This window comes from Haemaphysalis longicornis, unplaced genomic scaffold (assembly GCF_048455015.1).
Source record: "Haemaphysalis longicornis isolate Haplotype H1 unplaced genomic scaffold, Haemaphysalis longicornis Haplotype H1 scaffold_6, whole genome shotgun sequence".
In the NCBI taxonomy this organism is placed as follows: Eukaryota; Metazoa; Arthropoda; class Arachnida; order Ixodida; family Ixodidae; genus Haemaphysalis; species Haemaphysalis longicornis.
In genome coordinates, this window is record NW_027526407.1 from 184,378,757 (window position 1) to 184,404,073 (window position 25,317).

The window sequence follows — 25,317 nt, forward strand, 5'->3', positions numbered from 1 at the left end:
ACCAGCTGTAATTAGGTCTCAATACATGGTCATTCTAAGTCAATTTTTATAGACGATAGTCTTCCTTGGGCTACCTAAACGCCAACATTTCATTCCGTTTGTCTCTCTGGGTCTGAATTCAGCCACCCAGTCAGAGTGAAATACAAGCTGCCCAAAAGTATAATATACCCACAGCCAATTTTACACGTCTAAGTGCGGTGTCGATTCGATATTCATACCTATCAACATTGTTGAACAAGTACGGTACATTAGGCAAACATAAGGCAGGAATACACATAACTGATATTCGCAGCATTTTTCTATTTAAAATCTTTGGGTACTTGAGTTTTGCGATAGCAAATAATACTAAATCAACTGCCGAAAACTGTCGCCTGCTGTTACTGCGCTATAACAGGTACTGGCAGCGTTTAGGAATCAAACAAAACCAGCAACGAAAGATAGCACCAGAGAGATTCAACGTTCCGCCTGAAACGCTACTAGAGTTGGGCAACGTGGTTTTAAAAACGTTGTAGTAGGGTGCCTCAACTCACGTGTGTTTCTGTTCAGCGGCATCGAGACAACCGACGTGGGACACCAAAACAGGGTAAATTTATATTGACTTTAGCAAACCTATAGCGCGTTATCTTTGGGGGAACGATACTGGAGAGGAAAGGCATTACAGCTGCGCTTAAAGTGATAGCGGGCATTTGCTTGGCGTGGCGCTAGTCGATTAGCGTGTTTCGTCAACATTTCCAACACATGGAGCATATACGCAGCCCTTTTTTCCTTGATTAGGGTTGTTATGTCTCATCTTATTTTTTCTCTTATGCACTCGCAATATAGCGCTCATAGTCAAAACGAATATCAAGTGGCTTCACCAAATGGATTGTGTAATATTAGTGCTACACCGGCTCTGCATTATTACTTTCCTTTAAAAATTTTCCCGCATTTCCCCGAGGGGAAGAATGTGAAAGTGCGAATGCACGAGTTGAATTTGCGCGGTTCGGTAATGTTCGCGAAATAGAGATCACACACACACACAACTACAAAGAAAGAAAGATGCATTTATTTTCAGACACCTATTTGTGTTGTCGTTGTACTTGATTGCTAGAGCGGATCTCAGCTTTGAAATTTTGTGTCAGTACTCCTTTAAGCGGGTGCATTAGCCCTTCTCACGCCCGATTCCTGGCCAATCCCCCACGTGGGTATGTGCCATGTCAGCGGCCAGGCAGCGCGCGCCCATCTCCCCCCGTTGCCAAGGAAGACGAGGAGCGCGCGCACCCGCAGCTGTTGCTATGTGGACGGACGGTGGTCGCCGGAATTCAGGGTCGCTTATAAAGTGCATTCGCACTTAATATCTTTTTTGTCTGAAAGAGAGGTATAAGAGTGGGTGTCAAAAGAGGATGATCAATCTTGAAAGCAAGAACTGCTACTTCTTATACTACCAAAAAAAAAACGCCATGGTGCTCACATGCATTATCATAATAAAAATAATAAAAAATTGTGCCTTCGGAGTAGAATGACAGAGCTAAGACGCCAGTGCTTCTATAAATATTGTCTTATAGCGATTCATTAATTGTGCTACCCAAGTACGTGTTCAACAATCAGAGAACTGCTTGAAATAGTTTTGCCTCTTTCAAACCATCAGCCTTTTCAGGGCCGGCTGCTTTAGGGACCTTCCACTTGAGACAAAGTTCAAATTTTTTTTCATTCCTGTGTGTGCATTTCTCGTCATTCTGCAAGCGCGCACGTTTTATTAAAAGTTTTCGCGAAGTACAAAATACATCATGCGGGGACGTAAGCTCCCAACAAAACTTCGCTTTGCGCCAGTGTTGTGGTGACCACAATGTGGGAAATTGTTTGGGAAGCGCAGACTTTAAAATTAGTAAAACAAAGCGATGAGCCTGAGTAGTTTGGTCGAACAAAACAGCCGTTTATTTAGCAAAACTGCACGCTGTTACTTCCCCGATGAGTAAAGGCATCGATATATGCCGTACAACTTCCTGCACCATAAACCGGCACAGCAATCCCAGTGAAATCTTCTACACTGTAAAATAACCACGTCAAGCTTGAAAAATATACTCAACAAATACTCAACGTCAAGCATCAACTACAATTACAAACATAAATCCAGTTCAGAATAAAAATATACCCTACAAAGGTGCGATGATTTGAGTTTCACTATTTGTGGGCAAACTGGAAGTTTACAAACTATTTTTGCATTATTGATGATTGTTTTAGTATTTAGAAATAACACTAATCCTCAGATGTAAAATAACTTGCTAAAACAGTATCATAAATTGCCCTAGGGCTGCATGCTTAAAAGCGAAGTGCATGACAGATAACAAGACTGAGGAAAAACTCCAAATAAAAGTGGAGTTTGTTACACAAGGAATTGTGGGTAAAATAACCTAGTAAGGGTGATCAACTTAAAGACATAGGTGATTAAGGGAGTGTATCGCAATGTTGAACCTTTGAAACTTCCACTTATGCCATAGGCAAGCTGTCGCAATTCAAAACAGAAAGATAAACCAATGTTCTGTTATTTAAAGCTAAACCTGAACATATGAGGTTTGCTAGACAGGAAAAAATTGGGCGTAGGGCCGATGATGCAATAAAGAGAAAATCTTCAGTGTGCAGGCTGTTTCGAATAACCAAAAGTCCTTATTCGCACTACATTAGACTTTGTTTCAAATTCTTGCTCAAGCATTGCAATTGTAGCAATAACACAATCAAAACAACATCACAAATAAAACACGGTGCTCAAAAAGGTAACAGAACATTTTTCTCGCCATGTAGACCGGAAGGGCTTCATGAACACACCAAAATACCCACCATCATTGTTTACACCTTACGGTCACAGCTTCCTGGCCCAACATGACTTCCTGGCCAAACAACAACATGACTGAAAATCGCGTCAGTGTTTGACAGCCATACACAACAGGAGTACTAGAATCACCCGCTGAATCTAGGTAGAGACTTTAAGTTTACTAAAGTGCAACCGGGGCGTGTCCGGTCAGCCAGCGTGCGCACGGACGACCTCGGCATTGGAGGGAAACCAAAGCAGATGACGGTATCGGGGTGTGGGAGCGCTTTCCGCCGCACTCTGGGCTCACCTTGGGTGTAACGCCTCAAGTTATAAACCAAAGTCTTCTCTAAGCGGTGTAGCCGACCTGATTGCTGTAGCTACTTTGCAGCGAACTCAAAGATGCCGCCAAGCTATTGTTTTTTTGCTGAAAAAAGCGGCGCTACCGAACAAAACCATACATTTTGAGGCTTTGGTACACCGGGGCAGCTAGTTTTGTCAGTCGAACTGAGCATTACGCCAAAACCTTAGGGCGATTCACCGAGTGCTCACTAACGACGGAGGCGGACCTGTTCCAGAGCAAACTCCCCGCGTGTCTTCCCCCCAGCAAAAATCCATCCGGAAACAGTTTGTACACATTCAAGATGACGACAGCACACAATCTCAAATGTAGTCTCTCACTTCATTGCTCATCATGCGGCTGCGTGCCCGTCTGGATGACTGCGCTACTTTGAAAAGGTACACAGATACGGACACGAGAGAGATACACGAAGCATTCGACATTGCGATAAAGAAAGAAAAATTCGTCAGTTAGCCGTCGGTTGCTTTAACACTAATAGAGATAAATTACCTCAATGGGTGTGTAAGTATGACAAGATGTGATTACGTCTTCTCATGGTTGTGTAAATTGTCTGGTTTTGTTGTAATGTATTTTGTGTGATACAACCGTATTTATAAGCAAGCTGCAATACATTACGCTCATTTGTTTGTCAGCGCTTGTCTGTGCCTTCTTTCTTAGTCCTCGTCTTTTGCGCTGTTTTGGAAGAACTGAAGTGATCTCCGCGAGTTCTATTTTGAAATAAGAGAAAAGAAGCGAGCATATATTTTTCATGGGCTATTTGAAGATTAAAACGGTAGTTTGAAGTTGAGTGGTCAGGAACAGAACTCCTGAAAAAGAGAATGATAAATATTGCTCGCCCCTCCCATAATTTCATAACGCCAGCAGCTGGCAGTAGCAATCCCAGTCTTAAAACCAACATTGAGCTATGAATAAATTCCTTTCCTTTTTACAAGCATCCGTACTGCAATTCAAAAGCGCAAAGAATTCTCGTCAGTTATTCATGACTTCAACACTAATATCGTTGTGCTAACCAAACCATGCCTACCGAATAAAATTCCCGATTCTGTAAGTATTCACTGTGCTAAGGAATTTAAAATCAAGAACAGGTGGCGGTCTCTTGACTGCTTGCTCACACGAAATACAATCTCAATTTATACACATTGTGGGCCACCTTGAATTTGTGTGCGAACGTGTTACACTTCGTAGGATGTCGTTGTGTGCGGGTGCTATCACCCTCTTAATTCTCCCGCCAAGTTTGCTAATTACTTACACGATGTTTAAATAAACTAAGCGTACGCTATCCAGCATTCCCGATTTTTTTCTTGGCTAGTTCAACTTTGCTTAAGCTTGTTGGGGTTCCGACCCTACCCTATCTGTTTCGAACTCATCTGAGAGGGCTGCACTCATTACCATTAGCGATGAATTTATTTCAACCCAGATATTCGATCCGCGTCATTCGATACGCGTCACTCCAATTTCTGCTAAGCTCTTCGATTTGTCTGTAACCAAAACGTCAGCCCGGAGTCAACGAACATGCATACTGCCCTTCATCTCCAAATTTACGCTTTCCCGTCTCAACAAACGTCAACATGGCATTAAAAAAGGTCACTCTTCTGAACCCAATGCCTACTGTTACAAAAGAACTGTTTTCTGTTCAGCACCACGGCAGCATCTTTTACGGACCCCGGCTGGATTCACTGCATGATTTTTTACTATAAAAAAGACTTTGATACCGTGTTGCACTGCCTTCTATTATAAAATTAAGTAAAGTTTATATAGTTACAATATCCAGAAAAGGATTAAAAACGACTTGCATATTGGAGCCAAAAACATTTTTTAATAATAACTACAACTCACCTGCGCGCCCTGTATCTTTCGTTGTATCAATAGGTTCATTGTTGGGCCCCTTCCTATATAATATACCTTAGCTTTTTAGCTAACAACAAATCTTTTTCAAAGCGACTATGCGCAGACAATTGCGGAATTTACCGATGAATAACTTATTTTAATGACGGCTCAGCACTTCAAATAGTACTAAACAGCGCTTCTTTTATGTGTGAGAATTGGTTAATGACACGGAGTGGGCATAAATTCAAAGCTATGAGAATTGGACCAAAGGCAACAACAGCAAGCAAAAACTTACCTACAAAAACTTTGCGATCTCGATGCTGTTAAAATTTACAAACGTTGTGGTGACATAACCATTAGGCTCTTGTGGCAAATGCATGTTGATTACGTAACCAGGAACGCGAATTTCGTGATTGGGTTCTTGCGCCGTAACTTTTACCTTGCGCCTAATTTTTTAGAACTACTGTTATACGAATCCCTCGTCAGATCTAAAGTAGAATATGCCTCTCCTATTTCATATCTAAGTAATTTTTTCTTTCGTACTCCATTGAATCCATTCGGAACCGTGCTGTCATATTTGTTGTGTGCAACTTCTCTTTACTTCCAGTGTATATTAAAAAAATGAATTTACACTACCTGAACTTTGAGTAAAATGAAAAATTGCCGGATTGTACCTTTCTTATCAAATGTATTTTACTAATAGTGACGTCAAGCGCGACCTGTTTGCTTAATCTTCATATGTTTCCTCACGCATTTACAACACGTTCACGCTTGCATTGCCATCCTGCCGCACAAGCGTGTTTTTCAACACCTTTGTATCAAAGCCGCCGCCAGTATGCAACCAACTGCCTGCTTTGATCGAAAGCGTGACAGATCCTTATCATTCAAGGCAGCCATGTATTACCTCAACGTGCATTACCTCTTTTCTCACGAGAGCCCTCTAGGCCCTGACGGTATTCTAATAAGCAAAAATAAATGAAGGATGGACTATATGCACGGGATAAATTCGTAACACAAAGTACTTTGTGTACTTTGTTTGTGTACTTTGTTTGAGAGAAATAAAACATAACATAACATAACATAACATAACATAACACCGCATAATTTGAAACAGTATAGTTGAGCGTGAGCAGCACTCGCGGCGGCAAACGTATCATTTTGAGGAGTCCCTCAAAAGTAAAACGTAGACAATAATGAGCTGGTCAGTAAGATAGCTGATGTGATAGGCGAACCCAGAGCCGCCGGTGACGTGGATTTGGGTCATCGGGTCTAAGTCAGGAGGCTTGGAAGTCGAACTATGTCACTTTATTTACCAATACTACAATTTCGATTTCGTTCTAAACATATCCCGCAACTTGATCGGAAAGAACATCCTGATTGCAATCTCGAATGAACCACCGTGTTTTTTAAATGAACCTCTTTGCACAAAATCGAAGCTACTGCTGTAGCTAACTATAGTCAAGAAACACGAATGCTGATGACGGTTTTTGTGGATTAGGAATGACGAGAGCGTTTCACGCAAACTGAAAAACACCGATAGTATTCGCATTCCGACTTACGCTGATATAACCAAAAAGTGTTCAGAACTGCTGAAATCTAGCTGGCAAGTGAAAACCCAACCACCACGCATAACACGAAACTCGCGTTTTTAGAAGAACTAGGATTCCTTTCCCGCGTAAAAGGTGCAACCTGAGGCATTACTATTACCAAAGTTCTCCACTGTGTGAAAAGATCAAGTTTTTGTATTCCTTATTCATATAAATTTATTTTTAACCACCTGATATTTTCAGAAACGTTGTATTAGATGATGGCGACAAGATAGTTCTTCAAGGTTACAAATACTACTTTATTATTTAGCTAAATTACGCGGTGGCGGCGAACTGAGGCATGTTCGCCACCGTATGCCTTGTGAAGGTAGCACACAATTGAAGGATTGTACTGTTGACTTAAAAATACAGTAGTTACAACCCAAAAGCAAAATTTTTACCGTTATTTTTTGTCTTTCATTTCTTAGCTAACGCGCGTCCTTGCGGTTTATGAAACTCTTACTTGATTACTAACACTAAAGAAATACAATGAACTTGACGCAGGCGACTGAAACATAAATCTGGTAGATGACCATATTCTTCCACGGCGTTTTGGCATGAAAATTACCGCGTGCGGGTACTGAACCGCACTGTCTCTACACGATGAAGTGAAGCAGACCAACCGTTTCCTTCTTCATGTTTTCGTTATCAGCTATGATGACATGGTTCGAAAGTAGCGATCATGGCCCAACATTTCACGCTCACACATATACCACATCAACGCAGACTTGGAGTTCTCAGTTTAGATATAGGTCATTTTAAACGGGTAACGTGAACGCCTTTCGGTAGCATGTACTCGATAAGAACTTCTCAACAATATAAAATAGGAACAGGGCAAAGTACTCATACGGCGAAATATTGCAGGTATTGTGTAGATAAAACATCTTTTCTTTTCTATAGTGAAGGGGAAAATATTAGGAATCCTTGGATAGGTGCCTATCAAAAAACATGGCGCGTAAAAACTAAACTTGAAAGCCGCGTTTTTATACGTGAGATTCCTCATAACCTGTCGAAATTCTGAAAGTATAGCCATAAATTCAATTCGAAATGAAGAAAGGCAAAGTTGATGTACCATGAACATTCCTTTTTGCGCGATACAGAAAAAAACTGTACGAATATCTTCAAGATAGTCAATAAAAGAATGAAAAGGCTTCAAGTACAAAATATAACGCTAACAGAAGTAGCCGTAGCGGAATATTTTATTGCCAATTTCGTCAACTCGGTTCTACTTCCGACAACATAAATCGCTCCCAAATTACATAGCAGCCAAATAACACCGTATTTCCTCACCCAAAAATACTAAGAAATTATGCCGCTTGTTCATTGCATTAAAAAGCAAAAGGGCCACCGAAGTATATGGTCTGCGACTTTCTCGGGTGTAGCTTATGGTTGATGCTCGTGTTCCGCATCTTGCACATAATATTAATATGACTTTGCAACCAGGCTGTTTTTTCTGTGCCATTACGTGGTTGAAATACCGGTAATTTCATTGTGGTGATAAAAATATGTGAGCAGCTGCACAGCAGTCTGTATACCTCGGGTGTTTGAAAATTTTGAAAGATGAAACAATTTTAAATAAAAAGACACTATAACATGACGACGACTTAGCTTGTACTTGTTCTGATCGACTGAAACAGCGTTGCTTCTATGAAAGAAGTGCTAATTAGAAATGCTGCTAGCTTACACTGGCGATCTTCGCAGCCGTTAGAGGCGTTGTATTTCTCAAGCCACGAATTGATGACGATGACAATGATTTGAGTTGTTTGGCGCAAGGCCGACATGGGCAAACGGCACCAAATTCAAAGCTATTTGATGAGGAGGGAACACAAAATAAAATCAACAGAAAACAGAGCATCGTCTCCTATGAAGTATGACGGGTGTGGTGGAATATGTCATGTGTATATTTGTGTGAAGTGTTTGCGTCGTGTAATGTCGAGTGCCTTATATTGTATGAGGATGTGGATAATGGATTGGGCTTCTCCGCACCTGCTGCGCAAAGGTCTTGGACAGGCAGTGAGAAGGAGCGACTTCGTTGCATGTGTGTGCCCTATCCGTAATCTAGCCAAGGCTCAATCAGTGTATCTATTGCATGTGTCGGTGGTGTATGGTCCCAACTTTAGGTTTTATTACGTTTAACTTGTCTGTTTATTCACTCCAGTGTGTTTGCCATGTTTTGCGCAGTTGTTGTCTGATGTGTGGTTTCACGTCGGTGTACCGTAATGTGGTTTGGTCAGCTGTATTCAAGAGTGTAGCAGAAGCAGCCATTCGATCCGCTGCTCCGTTCCCGGCTATACCACAGTGGCCAGGGACATAGCTGATTACCAGTTCAAATTTTTGGACATACACAGACATAATACACTTGACTATCAGATTGACAACATGGTTTCTGGAAGACTTTGTTGACGACAATGCCCGTACAACACTCAGGGGATCTATATATATAATGGATGGTGGTATGTGGCTTTGAAATATATGATTAACAACAAGAATTACACCATGCGGCTCTGCCCTAACAATACTAGTACAACTATTAGGCGTTCTAGTGACATTAAGGCCGGGACCATGCGCCGCACAGGACCCAGAGGTGGCAGTTCTAGAGGCGTCCGTATAAAATTCAGAACATTGATACTTCTGCTGTAAATACAAGAAAATGTTGCAGAATTGCACATGTAGGAGCTCGGTCTTTCTCTATATGTGCCAAAGATGTGTCGCATGATAAAGGGCGGAGGTGCCATTGTACCATAAAATCTGTTACAAAAGATTGGATGCTGTCTTAAAAGGAGACGGCAAGCTCTGGCCCTTCCTCTCTAACACCTTAAGAGAACGACGCAGAGAACCATGGTCGATTTAAAAGGAGTTCAGTCAGACATGTATCATGGAAAACTGATTTAAAAGGATGGTGAGGTTAGAATGAAATTTTAAGAGCCTAAAGGAGATCTGTGAATGCCCGTTGACGTTGTAGTTTCCAGTTGTTCCAGTCCACATAGAGGCTTTCGACCGGGCTAGTGCGGAAGGCGCCACACGCCAGGCGGAGCCGCAGATGGAGCACTGGGTCTAGCATTTTGAGGGATGTTTTATGTGCTGACCCAAAAAAACGCTACCCTAGTCCAATCGGGAACCTATCAAGCTGGTAAAAACACGTAGAAGAAATTGTTTGTCAGCGCCAAAAGAAACGTGTGAGAGAACCTTCAGGATAGTCATGGTTTTTAAGCATTTATATTTTACTGTTTTTATGTGTAAGATAAATGTGAGCTTTTCATCGAAGATTGTATTTAAAAACTCGTGTTCCTTTTTGACAGGAATCGAGACACCATCGAGTAGAATGTCTGAATCTCGCCGGATGCCACGCCTTTTGGAACACAAAACAGAAGTGCACTTCCCTGGAATAAATATACAACCATTGCTATCTGCCCAGCCAGATAGACAAGTTACATGATTAAGAAGAGAATTTGTTGTTGTCGACATAGAATAAACAGGAAATCGACGGTGGCAGCGCCTTCTTAAGAAATGTGTTTCATAAAAAAGGGTGCAACCTAAAAATCTTCCTTTATAGCTGGCAAGCATGTAATCATGTTACCCGACATGCCAAAGCCTTCAGGTCGCTTAGGATGTCATACCACCACGCGGTATCGTACGCTTTTTTCAGATCAAACAATACTGTCATACAATATTGTTTGTGGTGGAAATGTTCCTTTATGTAAGACTCGAGCGCGACAAGCTGATCGTTAGTGGACCGCCCTGCCCTGAAGCCTGCCTGGCAGCTCTCTAGAATACCGTTGTTCTCAACAAAGTACACAAATCTCCTGTATATCATCTTCTCGAGGAGCTTACACAGGCAGCTTGTAAGGGCGATTTGCCGATACCTAGCGGGAGAGGAAGGGTCCTTTTTTTCCTTCAGGAAAGCCACTACTATGGCCTCCATCCAAGAGCGAGGAATGTGCCCGAAAGCCATATGTTGCGTAGATGTAGGAGTGTTTAAAGAGTGTCTGGATGTAGGTGTTGTATCATGGTGTATGTGATTTTGTCTGCACAAGGAGCTGAAGGCTTACATGTGTTCAGAACAGCCTTCAGCTTATGAATTGAAAAGGAGAATTGTAAGAAGTGTGCACCTTGATGTCATCACGCAGGCACTTCTTTTCTACAGATGGTTTGTGTTTAATGAAAGTGTTTGTGTAGTGTGCTGAACTGGGCACATGTTCGAAGTGTTGTGCAAGTGTGTAAGCCTGGTCTTCCCGTGTCTCCCCTGTTGTACTAACCAGGGGCAGGCTGTGTATTTGTTGCCCTTTAGGTTTTTGTATTCGTGTAAAGACTTTGTGTGTGTTTGTGTAAGAATTTAAGGATGTCAAGAATGTGTTCCAATTCTCTTGTTTTGCCTAACGGCGCACACATTTTTCTAATCTAACGCCTTGGCCCCTTTCATGAAAATCAGGTTACGCGACGTGGGGTACTGACGAAGAATACCCCGCGCCTCGTTCTGGTCCTATCGCGCCGCCTACAGTTCTCAATACACCACGGCCTCCAATGGTTGAACGGGGCACCAGAGGCGTGGGGAATAGGCTTTTCGGCGGCATGGAGGATGTGCGCCGTGAGGAGTTGGGTAGCTTCTTCAACGTGCAGGTTACTTATCAATGTGTGGTGCAGTTTGGAATTTCTCTGAGTGTGTGTTCCAGTTCGCTTTTGCTTTATCGAGCCTGTTTTGGGAAGATGGACTGCATGGGCCTTTAGCTATATGTTAGTGAGGTGGGTAAGGGGTCACTACCAAATGGGTCAGTGCCCACATCCCACTCGAGAAGAGGAAGGAGAACTGTGGAACCAACAGCCAGGTCAATATATGAGTGTGTGTTGTGTCCTATAATACGCCTGTGGGCCTATTGTTTTCAACAGGCATGCTCCTGAAGATGTCAGGAATTTATCTATCAGGTGACCTCGGGCATCTGTGCGAGGAGAACCCCAAAGGGAGTTGTGCGCATTAAGGTCGCCTGTTAAGATATATGGTTCCGGCAGCTGGCGCCTCGAAGTCAGAGCTCGAAAGTGCAAAATCAGGACGAATGTTAATGGAGCATAACGTTATCAACGTATTACAAATATTGTGGGTATTGCTACAGCCTCAAGCACGGTGTTGAATGCTCTAGGGTGGCCGCTAGAGATTTCCGGGGTATTATGGCTACACCGGCCGAAAAGTGTGTGCACCCAATCATATTCCTTCTCAACACGATATAGCTATTTAGGAATTTGATTTATCGTATTTAAATTTGTTTCTTGGACACACGTTAAACTTGGCTGATTAGCATGAAGAATCTTATACACGTTATCAAGATTATTCAGCAGGCCTCTGCAGTTTCATTGAACTATATTCTGTCTTCCCAATATGATGTGTTAGAGCTACTCGACTGTGACTGTTTATGTGAGGTCTTTCGGGCCTTGCACTCTTTGAAGGGGTTTTTTAACCTTCTCGGTATGTTCCGATAGATGGACCCACCCCTTCCACAGCCAAGTAGACAGGAAAGGTATTATATCAATGTCGTCATCAGATTTGGAAACGGTGCCCGGCGGACCAGAACTCTTGGACTTGGCAACCTTCCCGGTGCCCTTCGTTGCAGTCGCGACCGCCGAGGGCGTCAGGAGCTCCCCGGGTGGCACAGCCGGTGCGGCGTGCGTGGAAAATACTGCGGTTTCCTCCGTCTCATTCTCCTTCGGGCCCTCGCGTGTGTTTCGGACTAATGGAGACGAGAAAAGAGTGGGTGCAGCAGGATCCCCACCGGACGTGGATACCATCCTGAGCCACTCCTGGCTAAGCGAGCAGTGCGGAGGCGAGTTGGGCAGCAAGAGTCAAACCAGGGGGGGGGGTGGCACTAAGTCCGGCTCTCGGTACTGGGTCCCCGCCGAAACCAGACGCCGCTCCGCCCCTCGGTGAGCTGTGTCGGCGTACCCGCCCAAAGGGAAAAAGGGAAGGAGGCGAACCTTTTCCGAGCCTCTGAAAAGGGGATGTTTTCAGTGGCCTTGATTTTTATAATTTTCTTTTCGAGTTGAATTTTTTACATTTCCTGGAGTAGGCCGCGTGTGGAGCCTGGCAGTTTACGCAAAGAGACCGTTGCATGTTACACTTTTCAGACGGATGGTCGTGCTGGGCGCATTTCGCGCACGTATGTCGGCCTCGACAGGAGTTTGTGCCGTGCCCGAACCGTTAGCACTTAAAACAGCGCCCCGTGTTCGGGGTGTAAGGCCGGACTCGACATCGCACAAAATCTGCATTGATAGATTCCGGATGCCTCGACCTGTAAAACGTTAGGATGAGGTGCTTTGCTCGTATTTGTTTATCGTGTATTCGTATAGGTATTCGTCAGACCACTGTTAAACCTTGGCCACGAAGGTATTCCAGCAAGTCGGCTTCAGTTTCATTCAGTAGGTCATAATCCGAGACCACGCCCTGATAGCTGCTTAGGCTGCGGTGGGGGGTGACTCAAATGGCCAGGTCTGCGTTGCTGGTTAACGCAAGAAGTTTATTGGCCTGATCCTGGCTACTGGCCTCGTCAAGTATTTCACCGGTTCCATGTTTTTTGGTCTTATACGATTCTCCCATGATACCCTCAATAAGCTTTGAAATAAGAAACAGCGACTGCGAAGCAAGAGCTTTTGTTTGGTCTACCGATTCCATCACAATGAACCGAGGACAGTTGTTCGGTTTCGGAGAAAAGAAACTTCGATGCGCCCCTTTTCGGGGGCGGATTACGTTTGGTGGGGGGGAGGTAAAAAGTGTCATATATTGCCGCAAACCATACATTGGGTTTGTTTATTTGTGTTTTGCTTTTACCGCCCGGCTGCGCCGGTCTGTGTTATCTCTGCGCCAAGAGAAGCGCGTGTTCCATTCTTTCTTTCTGTGCCGCATGTGTTATCTGTTGTGATAGGGAGAGCATTCCGTTCTAACGTGAACAGCCCAGAATATTCTTCTTGGATCATACTATGTTCTCGATGTGAATCGACGTATCGAGAACCACGCGCGCCGAAAGATAAAAAGCCTGCAGTGAGGACGCCAGGGCATTCGATTCTGCGACGCCCGCCGACGCAAGTCACTTTGTTGACCGCTGCTTCGCCGCCTCTGTAATCTTTTCAGTTGTTAGGGGAGCACGAGTTCGCTCCAATCAACTTGTTTCTCCTTCAAGACAACTGCGTCGTCCTTGGCTTCGTGACATCTGGTAGAGGTGCGGGGTACTCACCCTTTATGCTCTCTACGACATCTGGAAGCCGCCAAGCCAGCCCAACCAGAGAAAGCTGCCGACTGCAAGGACTGCTACCCGAGTTGGGTCTCATACCAGAAGGGCCCAAGAGAAGGAACGCTGCAACTAACACCATGGTGCAAGAAACAACGTCGCCAATCGTCCTGCAGCAGCCCCGGGAACCGCCATCATTCAGGGAGCCCCGCTGAAGACCCCGAAGAATGGTGGGAGAAGCTGGAGCGCGTCCGCATCTTCAACAGGTGGGACGACGAAGAAACTTTCCGCCATGTCTTCTTTTACTTAGAAGACTCTGCTCGAACATGGTTCGAGAACCATGAGAGTTTTTTGACCGACTGGCCTCAATTCAAAAGAGAGTTCCTTAAGACCTTCACTACCGTGGTGAGAAAAAAGCGAGCTGCACTTTTGCTTGAAACTCGAACGCAGCACCCCAACGAAGGGGTCGTGATTTTCGTTGAGGAGATGCAGCGAATTTTCGCCGTGACGACCCTGAAATGACCGAAGAAAAGAAGCTCAGGTTTCTAATGCGAGGGGTGAAGCAAGAGCTTTTTGCTTGTCTAGTCCGTACCCCTTCGAAGACAGTGGCGGAATTTGCGTCTGAGGCAGCCGTGATGGAGAATACGCTAGAAATTTGAACGAGGCAGTAGGACCATCCTGTCAAGGCGCTGTTCTCGGAGACCATCGGTGCCGCAACTGGAAGCTCCGATAGATTGCGCGAGACCATTCTAGCAGTAGTCAAGGAGGAGGTTCAGAAGCTTTTTCCAACAACGCCGCAACCTGAAGTGGGATCTCTGACTGACGTCATCCGTGAAGAGGTTCAACAGGCGCTGGGAACTTGTATGCCTTCAGAAGCACCCCGTCGGCCCCAAGCGATGACCTACTCCACCGCTCTTCGTCAACCACGCCCTGCTCCAACCCGTAGTCAAGAGGCCCAGCCATACCGCCGTCCAATGCCGCCCGCCCGACGCCCTGTAGACCAATACCAGACGCCAAGGAAGACCGACGTGTGGAGAACGCCCTATAATAGCCCGCTGTACTACCACTGCGGAGAGGCCGACCACATCTACCGCCGCTGCCCTTACAAGAGGCTCGGTCTGCGAGGATTCTCCGTCGACGCACCGCGCCCCCGACCCGGCCAGCGCCCTACTGAGATCGACGAATATCTGTCGGACACCAACTGAGCACCAGCCCGCTCACACCAATCGCCGTTGCCCTACCCATACCATTCGCCTAACCACCGTATCAATGCTGATTTCGCACGTGGAAGGTCCGCCAGCCCACGCGGGGGAAACTAAATGCAGCAACTTCTGCAGGTGAAGTTGCTCTACGGCGAAAAACTGGAAACCCTCCAACGACACAAGGACGCGCTGAAGACAGTGATACACGACATGCCCTCATCTCGACGACCCCACCTAACCCTGACGAGACTCCCGAACACGACGACAGCTACACGGCGCGATGTGTACCTGACCTGACCGAGACGAGACGTCCATTGAGAAGATTACGACAACGACGATGCACAGTGCCCGACCGTCAACACGTACAAGCAGAGATACGACGCCCCGACGAACCCGGAACTCGACGAAGACTGCATCTGACGTCAAGGTGTCCATCGACGCCTTTGACGTAGTCGCCCTCGTAGACACGGGAGCTGACTACTCGGTAATGAGCGGACCATTTGCGTCTAAACGGAATAAAGTTATGACCAGATGGGACAGTCCGCACATACGCACAGAGGAGGCCACCTCGTGACGCCAAGTGGAACGTGCACATCGCGCGTCAAAATAGACGGCACAATGCACCCTGCGGCGTTCGTCGTTCTCCCTAACTGCTCTCGTGAGGTAATTCTTGGAATGGACTTTCTCATGGACAACGGTGCAATAATCGATCTGCAGACGAAATCAATATCTTTTTGCCCCCATCACTCCGTGACGCCGGAACCGAACCCCGAACGACGTGCTGCTGTAAGGATTGCCGATGATCATGTCACCCTGCCCCCCCCACGCAAGCTTGATGGTCGCAGTCTATTGTGAAGATGCTGCTCCTGACGTCGACGCTATCGTAGACACTGATCAAAGGGTGATTCTTGATCGTGGTGTGTCTGTCGCAAGAGGCATTGCGCGCTTCAAGGAACACCAATCCCACATTTTGGTTACTAGTTACTAATTTCACCGAGAAGTACTAGCCTTTAAACAAGGGCGCGGCAATTGCATTCCTCGAAGAAACGCAAGAAGCAAGTGACGTGATCGCGGTCGCCGACTTTGAACGCACACCCGTAGAAACCTCCAAGCTTCTGCAGGCCTTCGAAGTGAATCCGGCGCTACCGCAAGATCAACGAAAAAAAATATTGGCTTTGCTGCGTCGCTATAGCGAATGTTTTTCGTCGAACGCAAAACTATGTCAGACCCCTCTAGCGAAGCACCGTATAATAATTGAAGATGGAGCCCGACCTACCCGACAGTCACCGTACCGTGTCTCTTCACACGAACGAGAAGCCATCCGAACTCAAGTGGACGACTTGCTCAGCGATGGCATTATACAGCCATCGAAAAGCCCCTGGGCTGCGCCCATCGTCGTCGTAAAGAAAAAAAGACGGCACATTAAGGTTTTGCGTTGACTACCGGCGACTGCACAAAATCACGAAAAAGGACGTGTACCCCCTCCCCCGAATCGACGACGCCCTCGACCACCTCTGCCACTTGAAGTACTTCCAAATGATGGACCTGAAGACCGGCTACTGGCAAATTGAAGTGTACGAGAGAGACCGAGAGAAGACTGTATTTATAACCTAGACGGCCTACACGAGTCCAAGGTGATGCCGTTAGGGCTGTGCACAGCACCAGCGACGTTTCAAAGAGTCATGGACACTGTGCTAGCTGGCCTTAAGTGGCACACCTGCCTCGTATACCTCGACGACGTAGTGGTATTCGCCCGGACTTTCGACGAACACATGCAAGGTTGGAGTCTGTACCCCAGGCCATTCGTACGTCGGTGTTGACGCTGAAGCCTGAAAAGTGCCGTTTCGCATACGGGGAACTCAAGTTCTTGGGCCACGTCGTCAACGCTGCGGGAGCCCTACCTAACGCGGCAAAAACTTCAGCCATTGCGAACTTCCCAAGGCCGAAGGACAAGAAGGGCGTGCGAAGACAATTCGGGCTGTGCGCATACTAACGGCGCTTCGTGGCAAACTTCGCACGCATTTCCGAGTCACTCACGCGCTTGACGAAAGATAGCACCCCCTTTCAGCTGGGAAAACGACGAAGAAAAAGCATTCTGCGAGCTGCAAAAACGCCTGCAAAGCCCACCCGTGCTCGCTCATTTCAACGAAAATGCCGAAACGGAAATGCACTCGGACGCCAGTGATATAGGCTTGGGTGCCGTCCTTGTCCAAAAGCAAAGCGGCTGCGAAAGGGTAATCGCCTATGCCAGCCGTGGTCTGTCGAAGGAGAAGAAAAACTATTCTGCCTCTGAGAAAGAGTGCCTGGCTATTATATGGGAGATTTCAAAATTTCGCCCATATGTGTATGGAAGGCCATTCAAGGTTGTAACAGACCACCATGCCCTGTGTTGGCTCGCCCATTTGAAGGACCCCTCTGGCCGTCTTGGGCGGTGGAGCTTGCGCCTGCAGGAGTTCTACGTTACAATCGTTTATAAATCCCGCAGGAAACACTCCGACGCCGACTGCCTGTCCCGCGCCCCCGTCGACCCACCACCACAAGACACTGATGAAGACAGCGTGTTCTTCGGGATCGTGACGGAGAGCGACCTAACCGCCCAGCAGCGTGCCGACCCCGACGTACGCGTCATAATCGAGTACCTCGAGGGATGCAACGTTGCCGTTCCTAGGACCTTCAAATGCAGCTTACCAGCATTCAGCCAGAGAAACTCCTTTCTCGTGAAGAAGAATTTCAGCAACGGAACAAGAGCGAATTACCTTCTCGTCATCCCCGCGGACCTTCGTGACAAAATTTTGGAAGCGTGCCACGACAATCCGTCTTCCGTACACCTGGGCACAGCCCGCACTATTGGAAAAATCAAGGCGAGGTACTACTGGCCCGGCCTTACCTCTGAACGCCACCCACTACGTCCGGAGCTGCCGTGACTGCCAGCGACGAAAAACGCCGCCGACAAGACCGGCCTGACTTCTGCAACCGATCGCCGTCCCATCGAGATCATTTCAACAGATTGGAATGGACCTTTTAGGCCAGTTCCCTACGTCATGATCACAGAACAAGTGGATTGTCGAAGCGACAGACTACATGACGCGCTACGCAGAGACCGCCGCTCTTCCGAGGGGGACTGCACAAGAAGTGGCGAAGTTCTTTATAAGCCAAGTGGTGCTGCGACATGGAGCCCCGGAAGTCGTAATCACGGACCGCGGAACGGCCTCTACCGCGGAGCTGATGCAAGGAATCTTATGCTACAGCAACATGGATCACTTTGAACGACGGCGTACCATCCCCAAACGAACGGACTAACGGAACGTCTGAACAAGACGATTGCAGATATGCTGTCCATGTACGTCGACGTTGAACATAAGACTTGGGACGAAGTCTTCCCGTATGTCACGCTCGCGTACAATACAGCGACGCAGGAAACTACGCAGATGACACCGTTCGAGCTTGTCTATGGAAGACGGCCGACTACGATGCTCGACGCCATGCTTCCGCATGTAGAAGACGACGACCTCAACGCCGACGTCCAAGGATACCTTCAACGTGCGGAGGAGGCCCCCCAGCTCGCTCGAGTTCGTATAACAGACCAGCAGTTGGTTGATGCCGGCCACTAAAACTCCGACGCCGAGACGCCGAGTACCAACCATGTGATCGTGTGTGGGTTTGGACTCCCATTCGACGACGCGGACTCAGTGAAAAGCTTCTGCGACGGTATTTCGGACCCTAACAGATTCTAAGACGTGTTGGCCGATTAACCTACGAAGTGATGCCCAGTGGTGATTCCGGCCCATCACGACGACGCACGCGACTCGAAGTCGTCCACGTGGTTCGTTAAAAACTTTTCTACAGACGATGAAGAACTTTTATTTTCATTTGTTCGGACTGTCGCTTATGTTAGCATCGGGTCGATGCACTCTTAGAGGGGGGTAATGCCGCGAACCATACATTGGGTTTGTTTATTTGTGTTTTGCTTTTACCGCCCGGCTGCGCCGGTCTGTGTTATCTCTGGGCCAAGGGAAGCGCGTGTTCCATTCTTTCTTTCTCTGCCGCATGTGTTATCTGTTGTGATAGGGTGAGCATTTCGATCTAACGTGAACAGCCCAGAATAATCTTCTTGGATCTACGATGTTCTCGATGTGAATCAACGTTTCGAGAACCACGCACGCCGATAGATAAAAAGCCTGCAGTGCGGACGACGGGGCATTCGATTCTGCGACACTCGCCGACGCAAGTCACTTTGTTGACCGCTGCTTTGCCGCCTCTGTATTCTTTTCGGTTGTTAGGGGAGCACAAGTTCGCTCCAATAAACTTGTTTCTCCTTCAAGACAACTGCGTCGTCCTTGTCTTCGTGACAATATCATGTTATAGAAGCAGGGGACGCGTTACTTTATTCGTCAGCCTTACCCTGATAGCTGAAGAGGTCAAGGAGCTCCCTGCCTGGTAAACAGACAGGGAGCCCATCCGCAGGAGCTTGACCTGGGCTCCAACGGCCACAGTTTGAGGTTTCTACAGTTCACCTTAAAAATACATCGCCAGGGTTGGATCCAGCTTATGTATGGAGGCTCGGGGTCCGAGGTGTCGCCAACACCGTCACCAAGAATGCTCAAGGTGCCCCGTGTGGTGTCAAGCCCACGAATTACTCCTACAGAGACGTGACTACCTTGGGGTGCACTGGCTAGCTTGCAACCCTGTGAAATATCGCCTGACCTATGAAAACATTGTGCAGCAGTGGGATATAGGCCCTTCTTCGATGTTTTGATCTGGGGGGCACCAAGGAACCGTTTTGGGGCAAATTCTATTTTCCTTTTATCCTATTGATTTAGCTATAATTGATACAAATACGTTTATTCTTGATGCGGTTGACACCAGATTATTTGTATCTGGTCGAGAAGTACAAGAAATAGTGGTTAAAGCGTAAAAATGGCATGACAAACTTTGGTATTGGTCTAAAACAAACGTTCTCAAAATAAATGCCCGCAAGGCAAAAGCCATTTCATTTCAAGCCAAAAACACACGGATGCACATTGACAACCAATTTAACCTTCGCGACACGCCTATTCAAGTCTGCAAAAACATAGATTTCATAGAGCCGCCTTCTCATTTAGTATGTGTTGAAAATATCACTCTGAATCATTGACCAAATCTCATAAATCAGCTGCTGATGCTTTATCACTGTGTCGTCGAAAAAAGGATTTAAAAGAGAGGTGAATGTCGTCTACACACATTGAACAGGAAATCCATGGTGGCAGCGCCTTCCTAAGGGAATTCATTTTCACAAAAAAGGGTGCAACCTAAAACTCCGCCTTGCGGAACTCCATTTTCCTGCACATGAACCCTAGAGAGTGCAGTTCCAACTCGGAAACGAAAGGTTTTTTGAGACAAGTAGCTTGCAAGTGTGTTCAAAATGTTACCCGACATGCCGAAGGACTTAGGACGCTTAGGATGCCATACCGCCACGCGGTATCGTACGCGTTTTCACGATTAAAGAATACCGTCATACAATGCTGTTTGTGGAGGAAAGTATCCTTTATATAAGACTCGAGAGCGACGAGTTGATTGTTAGTCGACCACCCTGCCCTGCAGCCTGCCTGGCAGCTCTCGAGGAGAACGTTGTACTCAAATGCCACCAACAACATTTCGACAAGGTATAGACACAATGCTAGCCATTCAAAATGTGACATTATCGTTATATACGTTTTCGATGCTCATATTATTCCACGTATCTTCGATGAGCCCTTAACATATTTGAGTCAGTCATAGAGGGCATTCTGAAATCGAGACTAACGCACTAACCCAAAAGGCGCCACTTTGCGTATAAAGTTTAGAATTTGAACCACATTGACAAAGCCGACGGGGTACTGCCCGAACCGGCGAAAACCTTCAAAATTGAAAACTTTTTATTCCAAAATATATACACGCAGCACGAAGATTTCTGAGACGGCGCGACTACCAGCGCCTTCTTTTAGCAAATTACTCAAGGGGGTAAAAGCCATCTGCGTGGTTGAAAAAATACAGCGCAATTTTTTGTTGGGAGGACGTGGAACAAGAACCTTCAGTGAATAGCAACAATGCTGCAAAGCCAGTTTGTGGTCGCTGAATTTGACAAAAACGCCGATACAAAAAGCGCACAGTCGCCATTGATGAACGCGTGTGTGCCGCAGCCATCAAAAAGTGGCCCAGCGTCTCTGCCCTAATGTCGGAAACGCCGATGCTTAAAGCGAAGCTGGCGGCCTTCCCTAATCAAAGAGCTACGCTTTACCTAGCTTTACAAATGCAGGAGTTTCTCCTTTATTACGCCCGTTTGTGCGCACAGCGTTGCTGGCGCTCACGCAGGGCGCCTTCTTTGGGAGTGCAGGCGACTTTAGCCATTTTGCGAACGTTCGATGCGCAATCGCCAAGGGAATCATACATATGTGCCCGCTGTCTAGTCTGCCGTCCCCTCTCATCCGCGCCTAGAATTTGCCAACCTCCGCTCTGCTCCCGGACCCACTCTCCCCATTGCGCTGCAGTGTCCTTGGCTTTTGCTCGACCCCGCGCTAGGTGATGCTCTCTCCACATCACTACGCCCACGTTACCAATCCTCGTTTCATAAACTATTCAACCAAGTGCTACTTCGCTATTAAAAGAATAGCAACCGTCAGGAACTTTGTATACAGAAGCCGTAACCTGACCCAAGGCAGAAAATCTCATCAGATACCTACTAAGAGCCGTGGCTAAATAAGACTTGTTTCCATATTTTGGTCGTTCGTTTATATTGGACAATATTGTTTAAGCAACTCTTCATGTGGTATAATGGCTCGCCAAAATGAAGAACAATTCTAACCGTATTGAACTTTGGACATGACCATGTGTGTACTCGGTTGGGCATCAGCTACAAGTCCAGCATGAAATATCTGGAGGCCGAGTGTGTCTTCTGCCTTCGGTCGATTCACCCCACGAGGACTTTCATGAAGATGGCGCGCTCTCAGAACGTTGGCGGTGAGTGAACTGCAATCCTAGCAACCCGCCGACAACATACTACGCGTCATAATCGACTTAAATGGCGTACGTGATTTCGCCTTTCCAAGGGCCTTCATCCATCTCGTCCATCCTCTACAACAAAGCCTCGGCTCTCATACGAGAACAAATTATTGTCTTGTTATGCTCCCGTGATTTTTGTGTCAAAATTTGAGATGGTGTCATCCCCCCACCCGTAATCGAGCAAGCAACCCTTCTCCTTACACCCAATATCTTTCAGAACAACCAGAGCTGCTGCAAACATAACCAATGTGAACTGCCGCCGAGGAAACACGTTACTGATGCTGTTAAAACCCTCTCGTAAAGCTGTTACCCTAAGGCAGTTGCCACCAAAGTATCCATTACTCAATCGACATATTTTGTACACGTCCGTTTCCCTCAAGTATGGTTAGCCAGATCTTTTTTTCGCCAACGCGCCACAATATACAACGTGGTTTTCTCAATGATAATAGTTAATGGTGAATGAATCAAAATACACGACAATACCATAACGGGATTTCTAGTGCTTCATTTGGAGACACAAGAATATAGGGGTTGGGAACCTAATCTGGTGTGTGCCTTAGGGGAATAATCTCTGCTGAATTGAACGAGAGTACAAAAGGACAACAAATGCTTCGAGAAACTTTTTAATGCGCTACAATAAAGGTAAACATAATACTCACTCCATAATTAAATTTCTTGCAACCTTGGTATGCTTCGGCGCAGATGTCGTTCACAGCTAGAATAGAGATCACGGCCAGCAGCAACCTGAAAATCTGTTCGAAATTGCTATTTCGTTAATGTATGCTGAACAACTTGCAGATTTTGACTCGCTCTGGTGGTACTGAAGAGAATACAAACATTCAATCCCAACTTTCCATAAGCCCTCAAGAAAATATCCCCATGAACATCTCATTTTTTTTCTTTCAAGCGCACTTGGCCTTTTTGATAACTTCCTGTTACATTAAACACAAGCGGTAAAGAAAAACAGGCATATCAGTCAGCACTTTTATTGAAAGGAGATGAATCGACGCTTAAACAGTACAACCTCGCATGCGCGGTTGTCTACCCAACAGCTCCAAAACAAATATGACACACGCATTTCCTTTGCTTACGTCACGCTTCGGAAAAAATAAGCGCCTGCAATGTGATTTCCAAATGGTCTTGTTGAGCAATCGCAGTTGTAGTGCTCTGTTTATAGAATTCTTAAGTGTTTTATTGGTAATGTTCTGACGATGTGGAAGCTCAAGCCTGCGCCCTTCGAATTTTTCCAGACATATTTTAATACGCTATGCTGAATCCGCTGAATATCCTAAAGCCCCTGGTTAAAATCTCTATCCTTTCTTTTTTTATATAATAAATATTTATAAACTCTAGTTATCTTGTCACTACGATAGCAACAAATGAACATTATTGAGGGCCAGCTTTACGACTGTCTCAAAAATGTTTACCAAACTAAGCATTTTGGCATTTACGGCGGGTGAAGTCATTTACAACACTTCAATAACTCTTAGGCGTGTCGAAAATTTAATAGAGTTGAGCACCATATTGTTAGGCCATAACGTATAAAATTATGTTTTGATGGGTCAGTACTTCAAAGAAATTGTTTTGCAAATGTTCAAATTTCAGGTTTTACGATCATCCTCCAAAGTTGGTTTCCTCGCAGAAGGATAGTTAACCGGACAACAAAAGGTCGCTGCTTGGCGTGGAATTTGAGACCGCTCTTAGTGTAATAGAAATATTGCATAAGCTTGTGGAAATCATTTTACAGAAATCGAAACAACGGAAAGGCAGCGTTCTTCTAATGAGACGTAATCTTTTTATTATTCTTACTTGTATTGTGAACGGAGCTGCATTAGACTCTAACTTACTAACGGTAATGTTACCGTAGAGTACTGCATTTGGACTTTCATTTTTCAATCATTTATTGCACAACTCGCCGGATTGGTCATTTTGTGTTTAATGCAATTGTAGTTTACAACGTTCATTTTGGGTTTCTTACACAAACGTAATCATAGAAAATTTGTGGTGCTTTATACCGCTCTTTCAATTTCTTTTATGACACAACAAGTATAACTAATAGTTTTAAATAAACACTGCTGGTTGCACAAATTTATTATGCAAAATATGCACTCGATTGTCGATAATTTATTTTATTCGGAGTCGTATCGAAACGAGCCGCTTTGGAAAAGAAGTAATAAGAAGCTACGGGTATTAAACTTATACCACTGAGCAACAACTGGAGACATCAGGACGGTTTGTGTGCGAAGCAGTGCTTATCGTAAAAATGTGATTACATGGCTCTTTGTGCAAATAGAGGGAAGGTCAAATTCCGAGTGCATTTCGAAAAAAAAGACAGTCCTGCAAATATTTCGGATTTTTAGTTGGAGAATATCAAAAACGTCGGTTACAGTTTTTAAAGAGGAAATGCAAGAACAATATTCTAGCTATACGTACGTATTGCGGAGTCATTTTGTTCAATCAGTGCTGAAAGTGCAATATTTGTTATTGTACATGTTGTATTGTTATTTTCGTAATTTTTACTTTATTTAGGCAATGAAACGTTTGTTATATTGTGTATAATATATTACCTACTCACGCCATGTCACACTTCCCCGCAATGTTAAAACAAAACCACTCGCAATATAGTATTTTATCTTAAAAATTGTGAACTTACACAAAATGAGGCTCTTTTTGTACTGTAGCTTCAAAAAGTCCTACTGGTATAAAACTTTCATAAAGAGTAGGGCATACAATTCAACTCACAATAAAAAAAATTTCCTTATTGCAAAGAGGTTATTATTACGTATAAAATCGCCTGTTTCTTCAAATACTCCGCGGGAATAGCGACACCACCACGACGGTAGAAGACCTGCAGCAGAGTCAACGTGGCCACTGAAATAGATATACGACTAACTGGCAATATCTAAAGTAATACAACAGTTGGAGTATTCCACGATCCTCATTCAAATGAGACTAGAGAACAGCTGCAGCTTTTCAGGTTCGAGGCTTTATCAAGAGTATTGAGGGGTAAAACTGGGATTTTTTTGGTGATTTTATTTTCGCAGAATATTCTGAAAGCCACGTATTGTCTTTGCTGCAGATTTTTTGAAAAAGGTGCACGTTTTCCACCAAAATGAACAAAAACAATATGCTAAATTATAAAAAAGGCACGCTGAAAAGTGCAATGTTAAAACTTTTCTGTACTCTGTACAAGTAAGAAAATGATCTGCAAACGTACATCTTCCAGATGTTGGATTCAAAACTTCACGAGTTGCATGAATTTTACCCGTGTTTGTCACCGTTAGTTGCGTATAGAATTGCCCTGAAACTAATGATGCTCGTTTGTGTTCCA

The 25,317-nt window shown here is 45.4% G+C and overlaps 1 long non-coding RNA gene across 1 annotated transcript; it reads right to left on the minus strand.

Moving 5' to 3' along the window:
* Window positions 1-1,023: 1,023 nt before the first annotated feature.
* Window positions 1,024-24,842, minus strand: LOC144142099 (uncharacterized). The gene is made up of 4 exons (XR_013316831.1): window positions 24,640-24,842; window positions 24,420-24,449; window positions 22,646-22,738; window positions 1,024-2,026 (listed from the first exon to the last, which is right to left on the minus strand). It is a non-coding gene; the product is annotated as an uncharacterized LOC144142099 (long non-coding RNA).
* Between the last annotated feature and the right edge of the window lie 475 nt (window positions 24,843-25,317).